At 38.9% G+C, this 27,130-nt stretch overlaps 1 long non-coding RNA gene across 1 annotated transcript; it reads right to left on the bottom strand.

Moving 5' to 3' along the window:
* Window positions 1–26,664, bottom strand: LOC139041490 (uncharacterized). Its single transcript, XR_011496724.1, has 3 exons — window positions 26,547–26,664; window positions 21,531–21,618; window positions 1–1,633 (listed from the first exon to the last, which is right to left on the bottom strand). It is a non-coding gene; the product is annotated as an uncharacterized lncRNA (long non-coding RNA).
* Window positions 26,665–27,130: the final 466 nt, after the last annotated feature.

Here is a 27,130-nt window from a genome sequence, read left to right as displayed (position 1 = left end):
CGTTAGAATTCTGCTAGATTTCTTCAGCAAAACGATGAAGAGCACAAAAGTGAATACATTTTTCACGTGGAGACAAAACACTTCGAGAACTGCTTCTTCCAAAAAGATTTTAAAATATAATGAATTCTATGAGAGAGAAAGTTGGGATGATATTTTGTTCGCAGAGCTGAGGTGAGAAATTATGGAGGAAAATAAAGCCATAAAAGACATTAAAACCACATTAGAAAGAAGAGAGCAGATCTGACTATCAGAAATCGAGATGGTAACATGCAAGAAGTGTTTAAAAAATAGAGAAGACAGGAAAAGCACCGCAATGAAAGTGGTTAGAAAAGATGAGAGTTTGCAAGAACAATGAAAACCATGTACCTGGAGGGAACAGAATACACTGAAGAAGCAGATTATATTAGTGAGCAGGGAGGATGATTCTCATGAATGAAAGAAAGCGTGAGTCTTCAGGTTTAATAGGCCCACCGTGTGCCAGAAAAAGAGATGATTTTAAAAATTGTGAATAATGAATCACATCCTTGTGAATTTATTGTATTTCAAGGATAACCAAAAATCCTGAAGTCTGTGAGTGCCTGATCTCTATTTCATTTCCATTGACCTGGGCTGATATCTTGTGACCATAGATATCTGATGAATATTTGCTAAATAAACAAAAAGCAGATCTTTTATTAAGAAAATAACTTACGCTGAAATATTGGATCACTAAAGATAGGATACATTTTCTTTTTTTTGTAGAAAGGAATAAATCATCTATAAATTAATCTAGAAATTTTATTCCTACATTTATATTAAGAAACACATCACATATACATATATATCACGTATACATATAGCCATATACACTATTAGTGTACTAAATTCACATATTATGTTTACTCATGCACCTTTTTGTAAAAATTAAAGACATCTATCTAAAGAGAGAATACATAATTATGATTAAAATAAGTTCTATAATCAGAGAAAGAGGAAGTAAGTATAACAGAATATTTTGCACAATTATTTTTTTATTATACTAACAAATGTTGCCTCTACTAATAATTTAAAGGAATTAGCTATTTTATTTATCAGTTTTCTTTTTTTTCATTCACCATAATTAACTCTGTTCTGCTGTCCTTAGGTTTATCTTTTTCAAACTTCCTGAACTCTTCGTTTTTATCATTTCTGGTTTCTTCTGTGTGGACCTTTAGTCTCATCTCAGGAGTTTCGATATTGAATATTTTGTCATTGGTATTTACTAGACGTGATTTGCAATAGCAGTTTTCATTACCTTTTGACTCAATAATTGATTGGGGAGAGTTTTTAAGATTCCAGATGGTGATTTCTCTCTCTTTTCTTGATCCCCGTGTGTGTCGGTTTGTGTCTGAGGATGTAGTCTCTATGTCAACGGTGAGTGATAGAAGAACTGATGGAAAGTAGCTTAAACAATAGGAACTCACTATCTCACTCAGGAAGCTCAGAAACAGAGATTTCCAAGTTTGGTTCTGCAGTTCAATGATGTTATCAGCGACGAAGATGCTTTTCTTCTTTATGCTTTGCCCACCTCCCTGTATTGGCAGTGTCTGCCCTCATGGACTCAAGACAGTTGCATTCCAACAATTCCAAGTGTCATTTTATCTCAAAACAACGTCTAAAAGCAAGAAGAAAGAAAGAAGGGTTCTTCTCACAAGTCTCATGTCAGGGATAAAAATATTTACTATAAGTCCCAAATGTGTTTTCCCTCTGATCACATACCCATCAATTACCAGTAAATAGAAATCACATTATCCTTGATTTGGACCCATCATAGTTCATACCTTGTTGTCAAAGATTCTCCGATTGTCTTTCTGTTAACCAGAAAGAAGGGTGGATTATTGCTGGGTGGGTGGACAACCAACAATATCTGCCTTACAAATAATAAATATGAGACATCTATATAGATAGATATCTAATCACACATTATATATAATCATATATAGTCTCATTACATGTTATATATTATATATAATTATATATAATAGACAATAATATGTAGTACATATGTTATACATTATAAATATGCATGTAAAATCTCATTAATGATATTTTTGGATGCTTCCAAATTAATTTTGATCTTTTGATCTATTCAATCTGTGAAGAATTCAGAAAAAGGTGTTAAAGTCTCTCATTACTATGCTATATTTGTACTGCAATGATTTTTATTTTATACACTTCAGTGCTATATTTGTTTCTTACATAAAGTTGATGATGGAGTTTTATACATTGCATAACATGTTTTATTGCAATAAAGAGACCTTAATACTTTTTATCTTGAATTCAGTTTTACTTCTATTTGTCTGCTATAGCTTTGCTATTCCTTTAATCGTTCTGTGTTACTAAGTGCATATGTTTTTTGTTTGTTTCAATCTGTTTTTTGTTTATTTCTTTTACTTTTTAATAGAAGGTATCCCATTCACCCTTACAAAGATGAGGAAAATATTTGGTTTTAGTTTTATCTTATTGGCTTTTTGTTTGCTTTTCTTTTTATGGTACTGAAATATTTCCTGTATACTCTTTTTGTTATATGATCTGTGTTTGCTGAGGTACACCTCACCCCTAGTAATTTGGAGTGTAGTCATTTTAATTAATTATTTGTTTTACCATTAGTTTCCTTTGTACATCATAATGACATGCTCCAATCTGATTTTCTCAATTTATTGGCTTCTGAAGCAAGAACTAGTCTATTGAATTCCCCTCTGTGGTAATTCAAAATAGAAGCTGTATATTAGCAAATGATTCTCAAAACCTGGTGACTGACTGGAGAAATAGTCATCCTATGCATTCTTAAAGGGAGTGTATACGTTCAGAGCCATTTTGGAAGGCAAGTTGGCAGTGTATTAAAAGTTCATTCTCCATTGCTCACCAATTCCACTTCTAAGAATCCAAAAGAAAGGCAGAAGTGCAAAAAGATGTTTGCACAAAGGTGATTCCATTATGAAGAACCTTGTGTCATGGCAAAAAATGTAGAAACAATGTAAATGCATATCCACATGAGGATTGATAAAGATTTACGTACATATGTATGTGTGTGCTGTGTATATGTTTCTTGATAAAAATGTGTACCTTAAAACAATGAGAAAAAACTATGTGTTGACATAGGTCTTTGAAATACAAAGTTAAGGTCAAAAAGAGTAATAATTGTATGATTTCATTTATGCTAAAATGTGTATAAAAGCAGACATGTTCAAGGAAATAAATAGAAAATATTCTAGAAACATACACTCAAAAGTATTAGCCATCATTACTTTTGGGGAGAAGAGTAGAAATAAGGGAAATAGTAAGAGAAAATTATTGTATTTTATTCCATATTTTGTTTTAAATGTTTACAATGAGAATATATCCATATAAAGTGAATTTTAAAAACTCATCTGGAAAATGTGAAAAAATAGCCTAGAAAATTCTGAAAATGAAGAGCAATAAGGTGGAAAGAATTTACCCTAATAGATATGAAAGTACATACTTGAAAGAGAGATCATTTTGAAAAAGCCTTGATCACTATCTCGCACTGTGTATCTAAGTAAACTCTAGATTTATCAAGTATTTAATTATAATAACAAACCCATTAAATCAACAGGAGGAAATAAAGCTTGTTACTCTAATTATTTGGGGTTTGGAATGTTCCTTCTCAACATGAAACTCCATCAAGAAACCAGAGCAGCAACAACAAAAATTACATGGTTTGACTCCATAAAAATTAAAAAATTCTGCATGGAAAATAAACATACCATACATAGATTGTAGAAGACAGAAAACAAATTTGTTAAAAAGTATTTACAACATGCATAATAAGGAATTAATAGCCTAATGTACAAAGGGTTCTTACCCATTATTGAGTAAAAGATAAATGTGCCAAAGGGAAAAGGAGCCTCGTGGGCTCCACGTGCCATCTTTCCTGTGTCTGTAATTACAAAGTCTAAGATTTTGCCCTCATTGATCTCAAACAGCCCATGACACACAAACCACCAATGACGTTGCCTAGAATTCACTCCACAGTAGATTCTCATACTTTTTTTCAAGAGGAAATTAAACTTTAGAAGCCTTTTGCTTAACAGACACTCGCCCTTCCCTACCCAAAGCTTACCATAGTAACTGAGTTTCCTCCAAGAGAAGAGAGAAGAGAGAAGAAAAACCTGGCACTAACTTAAACAACCATTGCCAATTGCTATCTTCGTGTTTCCTATGGTCACTCTGGAGAGTTTACATTGGAAAGTTGAAGACAAATATCTTCCACTCACTGATTCCTTCCTGTTTGTGGCAAGCACAGACGCTGCTCTGGCATTCTGGGGACCAACACAATTTCATTTTACTCATCCTCATTTGGATAGACATTTCACAGAAGGAATAAGCTTATCTCTGTTCAAAAAATTCATTTGTCTGTTGTTTCACCAAAACAGCTCATAAGGCTTGCCTTTAATGACTGGTGAATTTGGTCAAATGTTGTTTTTAGCAGGTCGAGCTATTAGGGAAAGCATAGAACTCAAACCCTGTGTAGAAGTGTTTGCTTGGGAAGTTGTTAGGGATGACCACTCAAGCATTTACCATAGTGCGAGATACTTGAGTCAGTACAAGAGATAAGCACTGGCAGAAAGAAATTTTGATTCAACAAACATTCATCAAACTGTGTGCCAAATGCTCTTCCAAATACTATGGGGCAAAACAACTCCCAGCAGGTGTGGAGCTTCACGGTAGAGGAGAAAACCAGCCCATAGAGAGGTGAGCACAGGAGCAAGGAAGACATGGGATGGTGTTAAGTGCTCTGAGATTGCACTGATGCCCAAGAGGAAAATGTCACTTCCTAGTCAATAGCATTTATTGCATTTGCTATCCTTCACAATAAAATATACATATATGCAAATATTTTACGGGGTTTATCACATGCCAAGAACTTTGTAAACCCTTTCTATGTATTATTTCATTTGATCCTCATCCTAATCCTAAATTGATGGACATAGATCTAGATGCAGATTGACGGCTGCATAAATACATTTTTATAACTTGTTTTATTGCTCATTCTGGATTATAATCTCATTAGAGAAGAAATCGTGGCTTGTTATTTGTGCTTTCTCTTTTTCTTCTTTTACTTTAATCCCCACTCCCCCACACACATTAAACAGCACTCCTCCCCCCCCCCCTTCTCCTCCAATTTCCAGCAGTAAGTAATGTCAAGTTTGGAGAGGCAGACACTCAGTTAACTGTGTATACATTTACATAATATGTGTAGATATTAGCATTAAATTTATTTATAAATGAGAATATACTAACTTATAAGATGCTTTTTTGCTTAATAATAGAACTTGATGCTTTTATTTTTTCATACAGTATTTGTAGCACTATGTCATTCTTTTCTAAGAGTTGCATCGTTTTCATAGAATGGACGAAAGATACTTTAATAAATCCCCTCCATGGGGGTGAACTCTTGGGGCTTTTACGGATTTCCTCTGTCATATATTCCTACAAGTGGAATCGTTGGAAATAACGGAAGGCTATTTACACTTTAAAGATGTTGCTAAATTGTTTTTCAAAATGTTTCATCAATTCGTGGTCCTACTAACATTTCTCCATATCTTTGGCAACATTTGATAACATAAATCATTTTTATTGCTGTTTTGAAAACTTTTAAATTGCATTTCCTGTATTTCAGGTGTAAGTGTGTGTGGTCATATACCCTTTTCTTCTGTGAACTGTCTGTTCATATCCTTTACCTATATTTCTACTAGGATTTTTTTCTTAATGACTTGTTAGAGTTCTTTACATACTCTGGATCTTGATCCTACATGTATTTGATATGTTGCAAATCTGTTTTACTCAACTCGTCTTTTTAATAGTAGCAAACACTTATATATTATATACTCTTGTATAATACTTATATAATTGTAAAATATAATATACTTATATAACACTTATACACTTATATATTTACTATGAGCCAAGCACTGTCTTAGGTCTAACTCATTTAACTCATTTACTGCTCACAATAGTCCTGTGAGGAAGACATTAATAATAATATATCTCCATTTTACAAATAAAAAATGGAAGCATGAGCAATTATATAACTTACCAAGGCCATATAACCAGTGGCAGGACATGCTCGCACACCTGCTCAAGAGTGTCCCTGAGATCTTGACTTCCAGGGTATATTATTTAGACACTGCTGGTCTAGAACAAAGGTTACACATAGCTGGTGTGCACAACATTACCCCAGATTTAGTGGTGAAAACAGCCAGCTTTACTTCTCATCTCAGAGTTGCTGTGGGTCGTGGGGTCAGGTAGCCGATTAGAAAGGTAGTTTGGCTCAGGATCTCTATAAGGTCGCGGTCCGGCTCTCAGCTGGGGCTGTAGGTGTCCTAAAGTTCAGCTGAGGGAGGAATCAGGTCCAAGCTCACTCACCAGGCTATTGTCCAAAGGCTTCAGTTTCTTGCCACATGGGCTCTCTATAGAGCTGCTCACAAGGGCTGCTCTGTCCTCCAGCGTGAGCAGTGCTCTGAGAGAGCCATGAGAGAGCATCCAAGATGAAAGCCACTGCTTTCCGCAACCTAAGCTCAGAAGTGGCGTACCATCCCTTCTGCTGCATTCTCTTGGTCATACGGACCAACGGTGGTACTAGAGTAACCGACTGTCCTGATTTGCCTTGGCCTGAGAGATTTCTTACGTTTTAAAATGTGACTTTCTGGTTTTAAAAATGGGTAAGTCCCACGTCCAAGCACACCTGGACAGTTGGTCACCTTACCTGCTACTATGTGGGTGGGGCTTATACAAGAGAGTAAATACCAGGAGAAGGGATTCAGGTTCAAAAATTATTTTCAGACTATGCTCCAGACTAACTGTCACCAAAGTTGAACACTCTCACCAGCTGTGGATGAGGGTTCAGGACTCATAAATTTTATTTTCCTCAGATCCTCTGAAAGAATGGAATTTCTGGATTCTTACCTGTAAATTTTATCTCATATCTCATATTTTCATTCGTTATCAATATATTCTGGGAGAAGTTCTCTTCTTGATATTCCAGCATAATAATTCACTCTTCATTTGTGTATTTTCTACTCTTCAGAAATCCTTTAAATGAAGACCTAGCAAAGCTTACAATTCTGCTTATTTTTGATGAACAATATGGAAAATAGTTAATAGAAATCTAGAATCACAACGATGTTCTCAATATAAGTAATGGGGGAGAGAAGAAGGGGATGTAAGCTTTGAAAACCTGCATGAGAAGACAAATATTCAAAATAAATAAGCTGAGCTTTCATCTCAAGAAGTTAGAAAAAGTGAGAGAATATGCCCCAATAACCAAGAAAGAAAAATATAGTCAAAATAATTGCAGAATTCAGTGACATCAGTTCTGAGACAGAAAGACAGAGAGAGAATGAAGACAGGAGAAGATTAACAAAAATTAAAGGTTTGTTTTAGTGCTTCTCCTTTGCTCACCCCAGATCCCTTCACTCCAGCAACCATGGTAACCATTCCACCTGTTTAAAGTGTATTGTTTTGTTTATATGTATTCCCTTGTGTGTTCACCACATTTTATCAATTTATTTCCCCAAGTTATGTCCAACTCTCTATCTCTACAATATACAGAGTGAAAAAGGTGTAATCACAGGGGGTAAAACCCTCAGAAAGTAATAAAAATTTCCAGAGAGAAAAACAAATAATTACCAGAAAAAGAAAGAAAAGAGGGGCCAGTCCTGTGGCCGAGTGATTAAGTTCGTGGGCTCCTCTTCAGCGGCCCAGGGTTTTGCTGGTTCAGATCCTGGGCACAGACATGGCACCGCTCATCAGGCCATGCTGAGGCAACATCCCACATGCCACAACTAGAAGGACCCACAACTAAAATATACTACTATGTACTGGGGGATTTGGGGAGAAAAAGCAGGAAAAAAAAAGATTGGCAACAGTTGTTAGCTCAGGTGCCAATCTTAAAAAAAAAAAGAAAGAAAGAAAGAAAGAAAAGAAATCAAAGTTTCAGATGTCTCATTACCAACACCAGATGCTACAAGACAATATAGCAACATCAATGTTTTGATGGAAAATTACTTTGAATCTAGGATTCTACTCTCAGTCTAATTATCTTTCAATTGTGAAAGTGAAATAAAGACGTGGAAAACTGAAAAACTTTCCTATTCACAGACTTTCTCTAAAACAATTGCTTATAAGCGACTAGCTCCTAGCTCCCTATCTGTATGACTCTCTATTTCTACCCTTAGGGCCATCCCCACCCCATCCCTGGCACTTGCCTTGAACCCTTCCTGGACAGGAAGGAGAAAGAAAGGAAAAAGAGGGAGGGAGGATGTTTCTGTGGTTTCAGAGCATATGTAGTCATGTCCTCTACCATGTTGATTTTATTCCAAATACGTTTGGTTGCTCAGTGGCAGAGTTATGCCATATCTAACAGATTTTTCTGCTCTTCTGCCAGCTATCCCAGAGCCTGGCCTCTGCTTGTTTGTCCTTCTCACACCTTTGACCTGCTGAATTAGTAGTCATGAACAGGTCCTACTCTGAGCTGACATCCCCTCTAGGATGTTCCTCAGGGCAGGATGTTACTAGGTAAAAAAGTGTTTTGGGTTTGACAAAGCTAAAGGGACACGTTTCCTGTAGAATTTCTCCAGCTTTGCTGCACTGGTGTGTACTCTGAACACCCCTCTAGGGAGGGACTAGAGTGTGCAATGCAGCATTAGCCACAGAGCCCTTTAGGGAATGGGGAGCACCTTGTAGGATTAGCGCTTTGAAGAAGCACTTTGGAAAACTCTGTCCTGGAACGTTAAGGCCTCGTCTTTGACTCTATGATTCCTGATGTTCAATAACAGAACATAAAAACTTTGTGTTCTGTTCCCCACTCAATGCCTACTAAACAGTATACATACAATAAACGTTCGTTCAGTAAAAGAGTAAGTGATCGAGGGGATTCATTGTTATGAAAATGCTCTAGAAGCTGGATATGAAATCTGTGGTAAACCATTGCTTATATTTATTCGGGAATGAGATTTCACTCAGAAACTGACAGTTTCCAAAGGAAAAAAAAAAATTACCCTACTTCTAATTGGATGACACACCATCTGTGAAATAAAATTCACTAAAAGCTCTTAATCATTAAATGTAATCAAAATCCTCCACTGTGTATGCAGTTTGCTGTTGCAGAATCTGGCGGTCCTTGTCTTAATCAGCTCCAGGTCTATCGTCAGGCTGGATTCTGGGGCCTGATCTGCAAAGCAGTCACATTGGTTTCCATTCGTGTCGTGCTTCATTGTTTGAGTCTCAGATGCTTATATGTTTGTTAGGTTGACTGGGCTCAACATTTAGATTTTATATTCCTAAGAGTCAATATCCATCTCATCCATTTCTTCTCTATCTTAATATACAGTCTTTTTCTCATAGTTTGATGTGATCTTCAAAGCTTAGATTTATAATGGATTTGTATCCATTAAGGATACAAATAAATGTTGTGATTGTAAAATGGAAAATTACAGTCAATAGATTGTGATGAAACAGAAGGTATGTTTTGAAATTTTCATGGAGGTTATAACAAATACTTGCAACATCCAACTGAAAAAATAAAATTCCCTGGTTATGTGACCATCAAAATATCTGTTTTGTTTTGCAAAAAATAATGATAATATTAAATTAACCAAGCAAAATTCGTGAATTTGCTCTCTCTGCAATTTCTCGTCCTCAGGCCTCTTTTCCAAAATACCAGAAACTTGTGTTTCCCTTATCAGCAAGAAGCAGGCAGCAAGAAGCAGACAGCAAGGTATGGGGTCCTATGGACCAGACTTCAAGCATTATACTCTGAGAGCATGAGAAAATGACTTCTCTCTCCATTTGTAAAAAATGTGCACATTGCTATCCACGTCCTCAGGTTGATGCACACGAGGACATGAGATAAAGATGTGTGGCAAAGTGCACAGCACAGCATGAAGGCTCTACAATCATTAATCCTTCCACTTTCCCACACGGCCATCTCCAAGTGCCTATTCTAAAAGAATATCTTGACAGAATGTCTGCTATTTATGTTAAAAGGGAACTTCCTTTCCTCAAAAAAAAACCCTTACATGCATTCAATTTCTTTTTCCCACTTTTTTCTCTTATTTGAACCCTATGTAGACAGAAAAATCCTTATATAACATACCTTTATGTTCTCTATCAGCAGACTTCAGCATGAGCCACTTCAACCTTTTATTCTACTTTATTTGTACTTCTAATAATTTCAGCGTTCGACAAAGGATTTGGCATCCTAACAATGAGTTGAAAGTCGGAAATTTGCTGCTTTCAAATATCTCCCTTTCTCCTCAATATAGGCTTTTAAAAATTATTTTTCTAGCCTTTCTTTGTTGAAACAATTGAATGCTTACCAAAGTGTGTTTCATCACAGTGATTTAGACTTGAATAAGTAGAAAAAATATGCAATTAAGAAAACATTCCATTTGCTTCCGTTTTCATGAAAGGTTGTGAAGGTGACATGAGTTTAGTGGTGGTAGTTTGAATTACACTGCCCAATTTCAGTTCACTGCCTCCTAACAACTAAAAGATTCAAGGGGCAAAGAATTTCCACTCCTCTCTTGAACCTCAGCTGCTCCCTTCTCTCTTCTAGTAAGAATTCCTGACACATTTAGCTCTTCTGAAGGTACATGTGCCCATGAAGGAGGTTAGGCATCAGGAGGGGGCAGGTTGAGTAAGGGCAGAAGTGGGAGAGAGGGATGGGAGCAGAGATTTTCTGATCACAACAAAATAAATTACTAAAAATGCTTTACCCTGGGGCTGGCCCCATGGCTGAGTGGCTAAGGTCGCACGCTCTGTGTCACTGGCCCAGGGTTTTGCTCATTCAGATCCTGGGTGGGGACATGGCAAGGTTCGTGGGGCCATGCTGAGGCAGCGTCCCACATAGCACAAGCAGAGGCACTCACAACTGGAATGTACAACTATGTACTGGGGGCTTGGGGAGAAGGAGAAGAAAGTGCTTTAGCCTTTGTACTTGTAGTGAAATGAAGGGTCCTTTTTATTTCCACACCCAAGTTTGGACGGGATAGTTAGATGAAGACATTTTCCTTTAGAAAAGCCACAAATCACTTTTTCAAAGCTTGAATTAATGAGTTCCTTTGCAACAATGTTTCTCTGTGACTGTTCAGTTTTTAAAATGGAAATCTGTAGAATGTCGGTTCCCTTTTAGTTGGAAAAAAATATGACCACATGAAGCCCCTTTTAAAACATTCCTCCAGCACAAGCATTTTAAATAATTTCTGAAAAGAAAGTACTATATTCCGAGTGAATAGCATGACATTATGAACTACATCTAACATAAGATTTTGCTTCGACAGGCCTGTCAATGCTCCTTAGTTCCACTGTAATGAAGTGAAAATCATGCGAGCTGGGAAGCAATATCTTCCTCACGCTGATGCTCTTTATTAACTGTGGAACTGCACTATTTTCCTCACCATGGCAACAAGAGCATCCAGGAGAGTTAGCGCTCACCTTCCTTGAAGAAAGTGACAGGGAATACAGTAAGAATGAGAAGTGAAGCAAACACAGATTTCAGCAGTTGAGGAACCCTGAACCCCGGGCAGTCCGAGCTCAGTGACCAGCATCAAGGGCCCTGTTCCAAACAGAGTTTCCTAGAAGAGGTGATTTGACCCAGAGAACAGACATTAAATTTGTATGTGACTAAATCTCAGAATGGGTGACTTTTCATGTCAGCCAGTCGACTGAAAGACCGACGTAAATGATCTCATTTTGCAGTAAGGTTAATGTCAGTAAAAGGATAGATTGACCAGTAATCTTGAAATTAGGCTCTGAATTACTCACGTCCTACACTGTCATTACAAAGCAAAGAACTTGTTCTCATCAGCACATACAATTCTTTTAGTGATTTTTAAAGAATCAAAGCTGATTTGCGTTATGAAACATTTCAGCTATAATTGCTTTCCCCCAGAAAATAGAGTTTGGTTTAAAATGTTAGATGTTCTGTATTCTATTTAATTTATGTTGTTCAAAATATTCAAAGCCATTCATTGTCCTCTTCCTCTGATGTCCCGAGGTTCGTAATGGGCTGTCTTTCACTAGGACATGCTGTATAGGCAAAACCACCAGAAATGGGCCAATTGATTATTCTCTGTTCAGGGAAAAGGGGTAAAAACCACATCAGAGTTTTATTTTGTCACCTGTAAAAAAAAAGAAAAAATGTAACAAGCCCAAACTGGAGTCATTTCGCCTCCATGACAGCAAAACCAAGACTTCATTACAGTTCCAACCCGTCCCAGGGATGGGACCCTAAGAAGTTACTCTGAAATTTCCTGATCAGCACTCGTGAGGTGGTCTGCATGATAAGAACCCGCCATCCATCCCTTCTCAAAGGAAGACGTCCTGGCCTAGAACAATTCTTTCCTTCCTTTTGCTAATAATTTCCTCACCCCACCCTCCTCCTGCCTCTAAAAACCTTCCGTTTTGTACAGCTCCTTGGAGCATCCTTCTCGTTGCCAGACGGGGTGCTGCCCGATTCATGAATCATTGAATAAAGCCAATGAGATCTTCAGATTTACTCAGTTGAATTTTGTTTTTTAACGCACCTGAGAAGTGACACAAGAATTAATAAAAGAAATAAGGACTAGCTAAACAGAAATCAAATCACTGCGTTGTGGCCAACAAGCCCAGAAAAACATTTGATTGAATCATGGGATTTAACTGGTGTGACATTTTAAAGAATTTTTTAAAAAAATTAATTTGAGGGGCTGGCCCCGTGGCGGAGTGGTTAAGTTCGCGCACTCCGCAGCAGGCGGCCCAGTGTTTCGTTAGTTCGAATCCTGGGCGCGGACATGGCACTGCTCATCAGACCACGCTGAGGCAGCGTCCCACATGCCACAACTAGAAGAACCCACAACGAAGAATACACAACTATGTACCGGGGGGCTTTGGGGAGAAAAAGGAAAAAATAAAATCTTTAAAAAAAAAAAATCAATTTGACCATATAAAATAAAATGAGGTGACAAACACTCCATGTTTCATTCTTGGCACCCAGATACTTTTTAGTATGATGTTTTATTAAAACCAAAGCTGGCACTTACATTCAGGCAAGAGGTTCAAAACAGTATTTTAAAAATAGAAAACTAATTTGGGAGGACTTTAGGAAAGATGGTGAGGAGAATGCCTATTTTAATAACTGCCCTCTTTGAAGCTCAGCAAAATGAAGAAAAATAACCAAAAATAGCCAAAAGAATTCTATGAACTTTAAAACTAGACAATGGTGCCAATGCAATACTATAAATGTCAGAATCGCGCTTCCAGTTAAGCCATAACTTGGAGCAGATTGAATGCGGGTCAGCACATGGGTCCCGTACAGAGCATCCCGCCAGCAGTTGGGGACCTGTGGAGGAAGTGGGGCAGTGGGGCCCCGCTGCACTTGCCAAGCCCTCGCTGTGCACCAGGCACAGGGCCAAGGGCATCCTTTTGTCATCTCAGTGACCCTCTCAAGGGCTTGGTGCCATTATCACCTTCATGTTATAGATGGTAAACTGAGGTTTTGCCCAAGGTCACATAGCTACACTGCCAGTATTTGGGTGAGCAGGGATTTTAACGCAGGTTTCTTTGATGTTAAATCTCTCCCCCGGAGACTCAGCTATGCAATCTTCCCAGGAGGAAGCTCTGGAGTGTCCTGCTTATGACCCTGAGCCTGGAAGGAGAGGAGCGGGAAGTGTGGTCACTCAGGAAGAAAGAACACCCCTGCATGCAATGGGCCTGGGCAAAGGGGTGCACCAGTGCAGGCAAGCACGAGGGCCACATTGTTGTTATTAGGATCACTGTCCAACGGGGAGAGACCAGGCCTGGAAGCAAGTCTTGTCTGGAGAGAGATGGATTATAAACCAGGGCCTACCTTTAAAAGAGATCTGCGCAGAGAAAATATGAACTGAGCAACCCATTCTAAGTCTGCTGATCCATGAGCCACCAAAGATGTGGTCACTCCCAGCCGGCTTGCCCAGAATAGCCAGCAGAAAGGGCACATCTGACGGGATTCGCACAGCTAGGCTGTGTGTTCTGAACTGGCGGAGCTGGTCGGCCTTTGATGCGGAGCTCATCATGGATAGGGAAACAACATAAAGAAGTCACAGGATTTTAGTTGTTATATTAATTCAGAATCCAGATGGGGTGGTTCTGAGTCTAAGAATCTCTTGCAGTGGGTCCTGTGAAGCCCGATTTGGGTCCTTATTTAGCAGAAACACGTGAGTAGATTCTGCATGGAGTCATGGTACCAACAATTCATGTTCCCGCTCGTCTGCCGTCCTTGGTCCAGGCCTTCACCTGCCCTGCTCAGTCACTTTTAAACTCTAAGTCTCTTTCCAGTCAAAAGTTCTACAATTCCCTTCGCACTGCTAAAGAGTTGATTAGAACCTACAGGCAGACCAGAAGACCCTCCCCTTCAGGAGACCTAAAGACTTGGAGAGTCAGGCCTGGGCTGAGGAAGACAGAACAGCTTTAAGGGAGAGATGTGCTTTATACAGTTCCACTTCTGAGGACAGGGAGAAAAGCCTTCACTTAAGATGAGTATTGGGTGTGCTCAGCAGCTTGACTGTAGCTTGTTGTTAACGTGCACCAATTAGGTAGCACAAGGATAAATTACAAATGTTTTTACTTATAAAAGTTATGCAGGTTCACTGTACGATATTTAAAAATCAGTAGATTGAATGAAAAAATATAAATTGCTCAGCACTATCCCCTGATAACCACCTTAATGTTTTGATCGGTTTGTGCTCAGTTTTGATGCTTCCTGATCACTTCCGCTATACGGTAAACCTCCTCATCACAGGCATTTTGCTTGTTTTATCTTGATATTCCTGAGCTTGGCATGAGTGTTTTATAAATATAGACTTTCCTCATGTAGAAACAGTAAATACGGGTTTTTTGAAAAGTTCCACCACTCTTCCAACACCTTTTTATCTTGATATAGCTATTTGTTTTTCACCTAAAACCACACTCAATAAATATAAGTGATATTTGACCTTATGGTTCAGATTTGATTACATACCATATTTTGGTTAGAATTGTGTTGATTAAACACTCCTACCAGAGGTGGCAGGAAACCTATCAAAACAATCATACCATCGATGTGCATAATTGTTATACCAACTAATTGTATGAAAAGAGATGCTTCAGAAGTGGAGTCAAGGGTGCTCTTTTCAGGAGCTTTAAACATTGTCGGCATAACATTGTGCACCCTTTTCAGTTACTCCCTTCGTATATCCAAATGCTAGCTCTGCTGCAGCCCCATCTGATCACACACAGTGAGTGAATGGAACCTGAATTCATTAACGAATGCCATAAAGGAGGACGCGAGTGTCACGTGCTGTCAATGTCTTGGGAGCTTGCCAGTTAGGATGGAATGCATCATAAGTTTTTTCATTAAGTTGAATGAGAATATTTTTTAATGTAATGACTTTTTCATTTGGTGACAGATTTTTCAGGAATGGGTTAAAGTGGCTTGGTGAAATCTTGAATTAATGAATTGAATCCGGAGGACACTGGCCTGAGCTAAGATTTAGGCATGTTGGTTCTGAGGGGTTGACTGTCCCCATGCACATCCTTAATTTTGGACTTCCCAGCCTCCAGAACTGTGAGAGGTAGACGTTTGTTGTTTAAGTTGCCCATGAGTTGATTTTCCTAGCAGAAAGAGAGCCTACCAGGTGGAAGTTCTAAGTGGAGGGATTTGGCTTAGAGTAGGTCATAAGCGTGGAGCCTACATGATGTAATTAATGCATTATAAAAAGAGAAACAGACAGGGGAGCTCTCTCTCTGTCTTTCTCTCCATGTGAGGATACAAGCCAGGAAGAGAGCTGTCACCAAGAACCAAATCTACCAGCACCTTGATTTTGGACTTCCCAGCCTCCAGAACTGCGAGAAGTAGACGTTTGTTGTTTAAGCTGCCCAATGCAGCTTCAACTAAGACAACTACCTTTCACGGTAGAGGGACTTTGCAGATATGATTTGGTTGAGGATCTTGAGGTGGAGAGATTATCCTGAATTTTCCAGGTGGGCCCAATGTCATTGCAAGGGTCCTCATAAGGAGGAGGCAGGAAGAGCAGAATGAGGAAAAGATGTGACAATGGAGGCAGAGATTGTCGTGATTCATTATGAAGACGGAGGAAGGGGCCATGAGCCAAGAAATGCAGGCAGCTTCTAGAAGCTGGAAACGTCAAGGAAACCGATTCTCCTTCAAGCCCCAGAAGGAACACAGCTCTGCCAACATTTTGGTATTAGCCCCATAAAACCTATTTTGTACGTCTGATCTCCAAAATTGTAAGATAATAAGTTGCAGTGTTTTAAAGCACCGAGTTTGTGATGATTTGTTACTGCAGCAATAGGAAATGAACATAGCTCGTGAGGACAGACACACGTGGATGTTGGTCAGTGGACTCAGGAGTCCGCACTGGAGGCTTGGTGTGAAAGCACATGTGAGATACACCCAGGGGCCGCCTCAAAAGTCTTGCGATGGGGACTCTGCAGGGGTCTAAGACTGTATTGCAATCCGGGGCAGTGAGCCATCAAGAGCGGAAGGTTGTTAATAATCCAGCTTATTTGTGCACACAGACCAGTGAAGCCTGGGGCATACCTGTTACAGAATCATCCCAACAGACCTGACTTGCAAACGAACTTACTTTAGTCTGTCACCTGCTTTAGCTTGAAGCACTGACCTGTGATCGACAGAAACAGTGTGTCATTATTGCTTCCTTCCACTGCCTCTTCTGCACCCTATGGTCTGTCATCTGCAGTTATTCACTTACCCTATAGGGAAAACGGGGCTTGAAAATCTCCAGCACAGTCAGAACCAATGCCTCACTCCAGGGAAAGCAAGTTGGTCTTCTGACTTTGTTGTTGGTTTGAGGAGTACTGTATAACCCAAGGAACACCACTGGAGGTCTGAAACCCTGGGGTATTCATTCTGGATGGGCACCTCATATCTGGCAACTGGACTCAGTTACGTGTATTTAGGGCAGATGAGGTGGGAAGAAGGTTCTTGCTGATAATCACAGCTCTGGTTTCCAGTGGTAACAGCAACTGGGGAAAAGTTGGAAAACTATAGCATTGTCCCTTGACAACCACCTATGACTCAGTGCCATAAACACACGTGCCATCGTTTGCAAGGGATAAAATCATGCTCATGAGTGTAGTAGCTCATGAGCAGTGTGGTAAATTTCCAAACTTTGCAAACTCCCCGTTACTTCATACTATTTATCAGTAATTTATGAACATCACCACTGTGGAGAGAAAATAATTTGAATTACTGCTTGCACTTTATTTGTTGTGAATTCTCAGGCCGGAGACCATACGATTGCCATCACTTGACATTAAGAGTACTATTACCAAAAATTACTAAGGAGATTTAGAAAAAAAAATGTATTAGTCACACAGACTATTTTCTATATGATTTCTTTACTGACTTTCCCCTCTTGCAGTAATTTTCAAACTTATCTACTGCCCACTCACCCCCAGTTATACTATAGCTGGGAGAATATATATAATAAAGTGTGATTATCTGACATATATATTTATCATTACATATATATAACTACATATGTTATGACATATATCTATGACAATAAAAGAGTGCTTCCCTCTCCTTTGGTGGGTGGAAGGGCAGCAAGGATGCACCGTAGTATGACAGAACACACAACTTTTAGGGTCAGGCAGCCCTGGGCTTGAATTCCAACTGTGTCCTTCATTAAGCCTTTAACATGAGAAAGTTGCTTAATTTCTCAGTGTCTCAACTTTCTCATCTATAAAATGGGAATATTTTGGGGCCGGCTCTGTGGCCGAGTGGTTAAGTTCACGTGCTCCGCTGAGGCGGCCCAGGGTTCGGATCCTGGGTGCGGACATGGCACTGCTCATCAGGTCACGTTGAGGCGGTGTCCCACATCCCACAACTAGAAGGACCTGCAACTAAGATATACAACTATGTACGGGGGCGGGGTTGGGGAGATAAAGCAGAAAAAAATAAAATAAAATAAAATGGGAATATTTTGTACCTTCGAGAAAGTGTTATCAAGACCTTATTTACATGTCAATCCTAAATCTACTAGTTAGTGTTCCTGTTGAAGGAGGAAGCTTCTAAGTCACTCTTGCCATTATAGGGTGAACAAAAGCACAGAACATTGATATTTCCAGAGCAATGGCTTGCTGAGAGCAGGCATTTAGCAGAGCGTGTGGAAGAAAGTCTTGTCTCAGTGTGTGATTGCTACGCAACTGTGAGCAGAGGCTGGAGATCTGTCCTATTAGTGATGAAAGTTTTGATCTAATGACAAGATTCACCGACAGAACGAAAATGGGACCGCAAAAGTTCAGCAGAGTCAGTACAACGCAAACGGTGAGCTTCTGACGGAAATCGAGGGAAGACAGTTCCTTAATCTGTTTGGTATAGGTTTTTCTCAATTTCTAATGAGTAGATACTAAAAAATGTCAGGATATCAGATATTATTTTTCCTTCCAGAATTGCTACTCCACGGGAAGTCGTGAGAATTCCTCTGGATTAGTTATTTCAACCAAGTTTTGTGTTTCAATCAAAGCTGCAAAAGTAAGAGCTTCCTCCTGGGAGTGTCCCACCCGATTGTAGGTCTATCTTCTCCAGATGTGTTGGCCATTCCTAAGGCACAGGGATGGGTTTGATGTCCTACACAGAGAATTTCTCTGTCTTAGAAAGATTAGTTTTTACCCTAAAAGTCAGAGAAAGGGACTGTTAGCACTAACCTCATGTTCAAATAAGGTCTGGAAACCTCATTCCGACCTTACCCTTCCAGACTTTGAAGTCAATAGCCAAGTTATGGAGGAAATGGTGGTGGATCTCTAGTTTTCCACAATTTCCCTCCCTTGGACAATCAGTCAAAATACATTACAGCAGTGGTTCTCTGAAAGAGAGCCATTTTGTCCCACAGGGGGCACATGGCAACATCTGGAGACATTTATATTTGTCACCACTGGGGAGATGCTACTGGCATCTAGTGGATAGAGGCCAGGAATGCTGCTCCAATTCCGACAATGCCCATAACTCCCACAAAGGAATTATCTGGTCCAAAATGCCGATAGTGCTACGTTGGGGAGCCCTGCATTACAGTGACATAAACTGCCTCTAATCCGCACTAACCCCTCGGTGGTATAGTGTGGTGCCTGGGGGTGGGCTCGCTGCTCCTCTGGCAGGAGCTTCATGTCCATCCTATTAAGGGGACAGTACAGGTAGATGATTCTTAGGATTCTTTCGTAGTCAGAGCCTTGCCTAAAATGACCATTACTTTGAGGCTCAGAAATTGCAAATGAGCCTCAAAATATTTTTTCAGAAATATTGCATTGGAATGTTTTTATAATTTTCTGAAAGCTGGATTTAAAATCTCAAGACATGCACTCCCATCTTGTAAACTTTCTGCTGTGTAACCTCAATAAAATCCTTTAATGTCTATGAACTTGAATGCTTACATTCAGAAAATTATTTCAAAACACACCTGCCTACCTCACGGGAAGTTTTAAGCAAAAAAACTTAAATGGTTTATGTAAAATCACTTTCATACGCATAAGATAAAAGTAAGATATTATTGTGGCTTTTTAAAATATAAAGTCCCTTTCAAATAATCAACTGATTTTATGATCTTTTCTTTCTAAGGAATAATTACATCAATTTTTCAGATAAAGACCCACTGTATTTCTGAAATAAGTACCATATTTCTTAGGATCCTAGCCCACACCACCAATTTTACTTTAATGAAAAGGGAATAAAGATACAAATTTTAAACTAAATCTGATGGAGTAAACTCTATTAAGCACAATTTTAATTTAAATAAACGACAACTTGGCTTTTATACGCCACGTCTTACTCACTTGTTCATATATATATAAAAAACTTGGCTTCTAGAGCCTTGAGCCCTTATTTATATAATCACAAATACTGGTTAGAGGATTAAATCTGTAATCACAAGATACAGTAAAAGAAGTCACGCTAATTCTATATTATACACCAAGAAGAAGAGAGTCGATGCGTTAAGCGTGAAGCCTGTGGAGGCCCAGGCCCACCATTTCAGCGCAGCGGGTGTAAGACAGCAGGCAGCCCGGGAAGAGCAGGTGCCACTCCCCTCCAAGCCAGCGTTTCCTGAGGGATTCAAGGCCTAGTGCCTCCAGATCTTAGAGTTTTTAACATGGAACCAGAAATCCTGACATTGATGTGAAATTTCCATGTTTTTAAAGTACCTTCAGAGCAAATTTTGCCTAGTGGCTATTTGTAACCACTGTTCTAAATAAACAGTTTAAAGACAAAACTTTTTTACCCCAATGTCCCCACTCTTTAGAAAAGGAAAAAATGTTGGACCAGTGATCATTTCCATGGCTCTGCAGGAAAGTCCCTCTCAGGGAAGTGGACGAGAGAAACCTTGAGACGTCTACACAGTGACCCAGAGCCTCCTTCGGAGCCCCAAGGCCCTGGCCTCCTCTTCTCACCTGCCATCCCCAGGACCCTTCCAGGAGAAGACCAGGATCCCACAGAGGGCTGAAAACACTGCCATAGAACGCAGCCCCCTCCATAGCAATAGAATCATACTTACGACACGTGCGTCACCTAATCACGTTTATGTCAACTCCAGAACCATTGCTCCTTTTCAGAACAATTCAATTCTTGACTCAAGATAAAAAATCAGACATACTGTCATGCCAGTGAAGAGGAAAACCTGCAAAGTGACACTAAATATTTCAGCAAGGACATCCAAACAGTCCTGAGGATGCACTGATTACTATGCAATGTGCAGAAATTTATAATTTATATCAAATTTTCCTTGTAATGTTTCACACTCTGCTCTTGCGCCCTTAACAGCTCTAATGTCTCTGTAACGTATTGAGCATTCAGCCATGTGATACCCAGCCAATCAGACCCTCTGCTCGAGGCATGATCCTGATTTTAATAACGTTGACATCGTCTCTGATTCACAAACACTTCCATTGAATTCACCTTTGCTAATATTCGGTGCACTTTCCCTCAGTCTTAGGTCCAAAAAGAAGTGCCTTGAAATATAACAGAAAAGTTTCATTCTGTTGCAACTTGCTTTTGAAGCAATTGTTTATAATAAATCCTGAATTGCTCAACTTTGTTTCAGATGCGCATCCCAGCAGGATTAACAGTCCATCACTGTGGGGTTTTTAGGAAAAAAAAAGACTCAAAACCTAAAATCACTCTGAAAACAATACAGAAATTCCAACCAACGTAGACAAAGAACCACAAGGCTTGGCTGGTTTACGGGGCAAACACACAACCACACACAGCCAGTCACAGATCCCTTCCACCCAGATTCACCTCTCAAACTGACATTTTCAGGGTAAGTCTTAAGAACTAGAAATTCTAAACTCACAATTACTGACAGGATGCTAGAGTGAAAACGCCATTTAAAAGAATTAATCCAGGAGTCAATATACGTTACTGATAAATTGCTGAAAATTAGGCACTGTAGAACATACGAGAGAAATGGAAATCATGATCCTTGCTCCCATGGGGATCTGCAGGAAACTAAACATACCTGAGTCTGTGCGAGAGCTGGTGGGCTGGTGGCCTAGCGGTTAATATTGTCCTCTTGTCGCCTCGGCCCTGGGTTCACAGATCCGTCGCTGTAAGGTTAAGTGTTTGTTTTCTGCTTTAGTTTTTCAAGGGAGCCACATTATTTACTTCTATTTTATTGTCATTTCAATTAGTTATAAGACTTATACACATTAAAGGAGATAACACATTAATGTGACTCAAATATGCTTAGTTTTATCACATAGCTTTGTTGGAATCAAATTCCAATTTGATAGCTACTGACAGAGCTTCATTTCCCTCTATAACCTCAGTTACCCAGTAGTGGCAGTGGGCATGGTGGATAAAACCTACTGGTTCATGTGTGCTACTAAATAGTCAAAAAATAAGATTAGGTTATTTCTCTTGTTAGAACTATCAGTGGGTGTACTGTGGGGTGAGCCAAATCGTTGTCAGTTAAGAAAGCAACACCAGAGCCCAGTGTAAATTATAAACACGCCAGGATGGCATGGCATATATGTATACACACACACACGTATACATATATTAGATAATGTGTACATATATAAGAATTTATTAAGATAAACTTTTCCGATTTTCTTTAAATAAAATAGTTTATATATGTGAGGTGTGTGCGCATGAGTGTGTAGGGGCTGCATGAGAAAATCTTAGGATAATGCAAAATATTTTTTGTAAGATCCTTTGTAGAGGTAAGTAAGGGACAGAATAAAGAAGAACTAAAAATAAAGAACCAAAAATTGAAAAGTTCTATCTTCTTTCCATGAAACAAAAATGAAAAGGGAACCAAAATATATTTTATGCATGCAAAATCTGACATTTGTTGTCGTGTTTCAAGAAGGGAAACAATTTTAAAAGCCTGCAACTATTATTTATAATATAAATAGCCAAATGCAGAAAGCACAGATTTCCCCCCTCATTTTTATAAATATCAATGAGGTCAAGGGGTTGACAGTGTCATTCAGATCTTCTACGTCTTTACTAATTTTTTTTTGTCTCATTGACATATTAATTGCTGAGACAGAGATACTAAGATCTCTAAATGATTGAGAAATTGTGTATTTCTCCCTTGAATTCTCTCAATTTTATATTTTGTATCCTTTTATGTTCTGTTATTAGTTACACATACATTTAAGAATGTTATATCTTCCTAATGAATTGACCCTTTATCATTTAGAAATGTCCCTATTTATATCTGATAATACTCTTTGCTTGTTGTGTTCTTTATCTTATATTGATATATCCACTCCAGGCTTTTCATTCTCACTGTTTGCATGGTGTATCTTTTTCCATACATTTCTAAGACTGTCTGTGTTTTATTTTTAAAGTGCACTTCTTTTAGATTATCATATTCTTGAGTCTTACTTTTTTTGAGCCCATTCTGACCGTCTCTATCTTTTAATTGGAGTCTTTAGACCATTAACATTTAATATAATTTTTGATATTGTTGCCTTAAGACCTACAATTTCACTATTTTTCCTGTTTGTTAACTCTGTTTTTGTTTCACTTTTCCTTTTCCTGCCTTCTCTTGGATTAGCTGGATGTCCTTTAAAACTCCATTTTTAATTTATTTTCTCACCTTTCAGCTCTGTTTTGCATTGTTTATAGTGGTTGCTTTGTGTATTACAAGACATCCCCAATTTTTCAGTTACATAGAATTATTGTTCTGCTTCATGTAAAAATGTAGAAATCTTGCAGCTGTATAGTTTGACTTAACCCCTTCCATCATGTCATATGGCCATATGCATTACACTACGTATGTTACAACTCCCACGGTTCAATCTTATCACCTTTTTCTGTTAAGAGTCACATGTATTTTAAATAAGGGAGAGGGAGCAGCAGTCTTTACATTGTTGAAGACTGAGTATTGAACATGGAGAGGGGAGGAGATGCACAGAATGGGTTGACCACAGCACACCACTGCAATCCAAACACTTCTTTCTAGGGATGAGCCTCACTTTTCTTCACAGTACTGGGTTTTTAAAATTTCCCAAGATATCTTCTGCCATTAGTATGAGCTGAGAATAGAGATTGGTTACCCTTCATGATAAATTTTTATTGGCAAGCCTTATCCTTTAAAACTCTATTTGAGGTGCCTAGATCCATAGAAACACACACTTGGAGACTGGAGCATCCTTGGTATCAATCACCTCAGTTTAGAGCTGCAGAAATGGAGACCCAGGGAAGTTAAATGATTTAAGTAAAGCCATACAACTAATTAATAGACAAATTTACATTAGAATATGTGTCTTTCTGACTTCTAGAGGTCAATTCTTGCCTAAAATTCAAGTGCTTTTCACCCAGTAAACATGGTGTCTTGCATTCTAATGTCTCCTATTCCCACAAACTATAAAAACATTGGGGGCAAAGAGTGTTGGGGTCCACTTTGTCTCTGAATCTTTGGCATCTAGAACAGTGTCTGACACAGTAAGGCAGAGTTGCAGAAGGGAGGACCACAGTACACAACAGTTTGGTTTGCCCACCCCCCCTTCTAAAAATCTGAATTGGAATGTCCTTGGGCAGAGGTGGGATGTCTACAGACGCCTCAGTGTTGCCCACCTTTCTGTTTCATTTGTGAGAGCCATTTCACATACTCATGTTTCCCAGGGAGAATTTACACTTATAAGTACTCAATAGATGTAAAGTGAAGAACCCAGATATCAAATACTTAGGTTTTTTTCCTTAGATTAGGTGGGTGGGTGACCAACTTTCCTGGTTTGCCCAAGACTGTCCTGGTTTTAGAACTGAAAGTTTTACATTCTGAAACCCCTCAGTCCCGGGCAAATCAGAATGATTGATTACTGTTAGCTGGTCATTTTTCCACAAATAAAAATATTTTTTTACCAAAATAATAGCAAATTATTAATGATTTATATATCTATCTATCTGGTATAATAAAGAATAATTTAACACTGTATTGCATAATTGAAATTTGTTAAGAGAGTAGAGCTTAAATATTCTTACCAAAAAGAAATAAAATAAATATGTGAGGTGATAGATGTGTTAATTACCTAGATGGGAGGAATCCGTTCACAAGGTATATATATATATGTATATGAAATCAACCTGATGTACATTTTAAATATCTTGAAATTTTATTTGTCAACTATACCTCAGTGAAGCTGGAAAGAAATTCTGGCTTGTCTAAAAAAGTAGAATAATTTAAATAATAACAACATCTAGATAAAATCTTTGTGTCTTCGCCCAAGGAATGTGTAATGCAATAATTCATGACCTCATTGTACCCTAGGTTCATTTCACAATTCTGAAGTGTGCTTACCATGATCTTTTGTTAAGAATGCATGGCTATACTTCCTTTGGCTCTCTAATAGTTCAGTTTTTTAGACCATCCTAGTCGTCAAAAAGGACCTCAGTTTCCTCAAGTTGTGTCTACGGCTTTCCTCGGCTGAAGTCTCAGGTCTTCCTCAGTCCTTCCGATAAGGCTGCCCCCTTCAAAGTTCCACCCTGTGAAACCTGACAGTGATGCTCTCCTGGGTGGTCTTGCTACCTACAGAAATCCCGTCTCACACCCTAAACCCAGTTTTTTTTCAAAAAGAAGTCAGTCGAGGGGCTGGCCCTGTGCCTGAGTGGTTAAGTTCGCGCGCTCCGCTGCAGGCAGCCCAGTGTTTCGTTGGTTCGAATCCTGGGCGCAGACATGGCACTGCTCATCAAACCACACTGAGGCAGGGTTCCACATGCCACAGCTAGAAGGACCTACAACGAAAAATATACAACTACGTACTGGGGGGCTTTGAGGAGAAAAAGGAAAAAAATAAAATCTTTTAAAAAAAAAGTCAGTTGATGTCATAATTAGTTTTGTTAGTTTGACTTGATTAAGGCGAGGCAGCTCAGCTGCAGCCCCTCCTTCTCCCTCGAGCTTCCAGAGGCACTGCTCAGGCACTCATGAACTCCTTATGCCTCCGTGCAGTGAAGCCCTCCCTGCTGCTGGCTGTCCGCCCCACTGCACCCCTCCAAGCTGCTTCTAGTCTCCCATAGACTTTCAGTTTTACAAGGGAGCTTTACCTTTCTCTCTCTCTCTCTCTAAAGTATTTTAAGACGCAGTTCCATTGAGAGAACAGAATACATGTTTGGTTTTGCATTGTACTATTTGAAATAGCAGTTGTAGTTCTTAGGCTGGATTTGAAGGAATAAGACAAATGGGTAGAAATTAGCACAGAAGGAGAGGATGATGTTGGAGGAGAAAGGGGGGAGGTAGAAATGGAGACTACAGAAAAGGAAAATAACCCTTATGTCGTCCTTATCTTTTCTCTCTCTTGGTAGACGTCCCTGATTCTGTGTCCACTTATCCATTTGAGATCTTCTCATTCCTGCTTTGACCCCAACAGTGTAGCATAGCTGATAAGTGATAAAATTGCTTTTTAAAATGTAATCTTTATTTTGTGTACCATACCCTGAATACTGGAATGAGAGAGAGCAGCAAGAATTTCTACTGATTAATTAAACCTCTGTTAAACATTTGCAAATAGGACTTCCAAACTGTGATGCAAATTTATGCAAAAATGCAAATCAGATGGTTCTTCAGTTTTGATGTAATAAAACCTGGTACTGTTATTATAAGCTCCTATGATTTTCCCTCAGCTCCATTGAAAGATGAAAGTGCCAAACACTATCTTTTTTCAGTCCTTCCCCTTGGAATTCCTGTCACTCTTATTTAGCATACCTTATTTCTTCATGGAAATAGCACTGTTTAGTTTATTAAAAATTCATGGGACACAATTTTCTCTTGAGTACATAAGGCCTAAGGCTTTCAACCATGTCTATATTATTGCCTAAAAACTTACCCGTATTTAAAAGATTCATGAATTTAGAGAGCTACTATTGGCCAAGTGGCAGCAATGCCTTTTTTAGAGTTATAGACCAGGATTACAAAAAACTATGAGGTCATTCTTTCTGTCTTTACTTCTGGAAAGACTTGCCCTACATCAATCAAAACAAATAAATAACAAACCTGATTCTTAAAAAAGAGGATGTCACCACTCACCTTGTGCTTAGATATTTCAGTGAAGTGCCTTATTTCTTGCGGAATGATGCCTTTTGTTGCAATAACAATTCTATTTTCTCTTCCCAGAGAGAGTTTTTAAGTAGCCTCTATGCTTCAAAATTCCCCTTTTTCAAAGGTTCATGATTACGTGTTTCCTGATCCACTCTTAAAGTTTTTATATCTCTCTTAAATTAGTTACCTAGATAATGTTTGACTTCTTTGATCCCACAGCTCTCAGTAGGTTTCATGAATTTTGTATTGTTTTGTGTTTATTTTGCAACCACAGCACCAAACACAGGGTTTGCAAGTCAGTAAATGTTAAAGGTCAAGATCTCCAATAAGCTGAAGATCCACAGAGGGTCCATCAGAGTTTGGAGCCTGACAGTTGGTGAAATGGAGCTGAAACCCAAACTGCTCTATGATTATATTATGATCCTCATCTGCTGGTAGTGTCCAAGATTCAAGTGCTTCATTTATCGACAGCCTGCTCAAAGGGTCTTTAAATGAGATATCATTGTTTCCCCAGTGACAGTGACTCAGAGTTACTCATCTGGATTATTCTATCCATTTCATCCCTTCAGGGC

Source organism: Equus asinus, chromosome 21 (genome assembly GCF_041296235.1).
Source record: "Equus asinus isolate D_3611 breed Donkey chromosome 21, EquAss-T2T_v2, whole genome shotgun sequence".
In the NCBI taxonomy this organism is placed as follows: Eukaryota; Metazoa; Chordata; class Mammalia; order Perissodactyla; family Equidae; genus Equus; species Equus asinus.
Note: the sequence above shows the minus strand (reverse complement) of the source record. Positions and strands in the feature narration are given on the sequence as shown.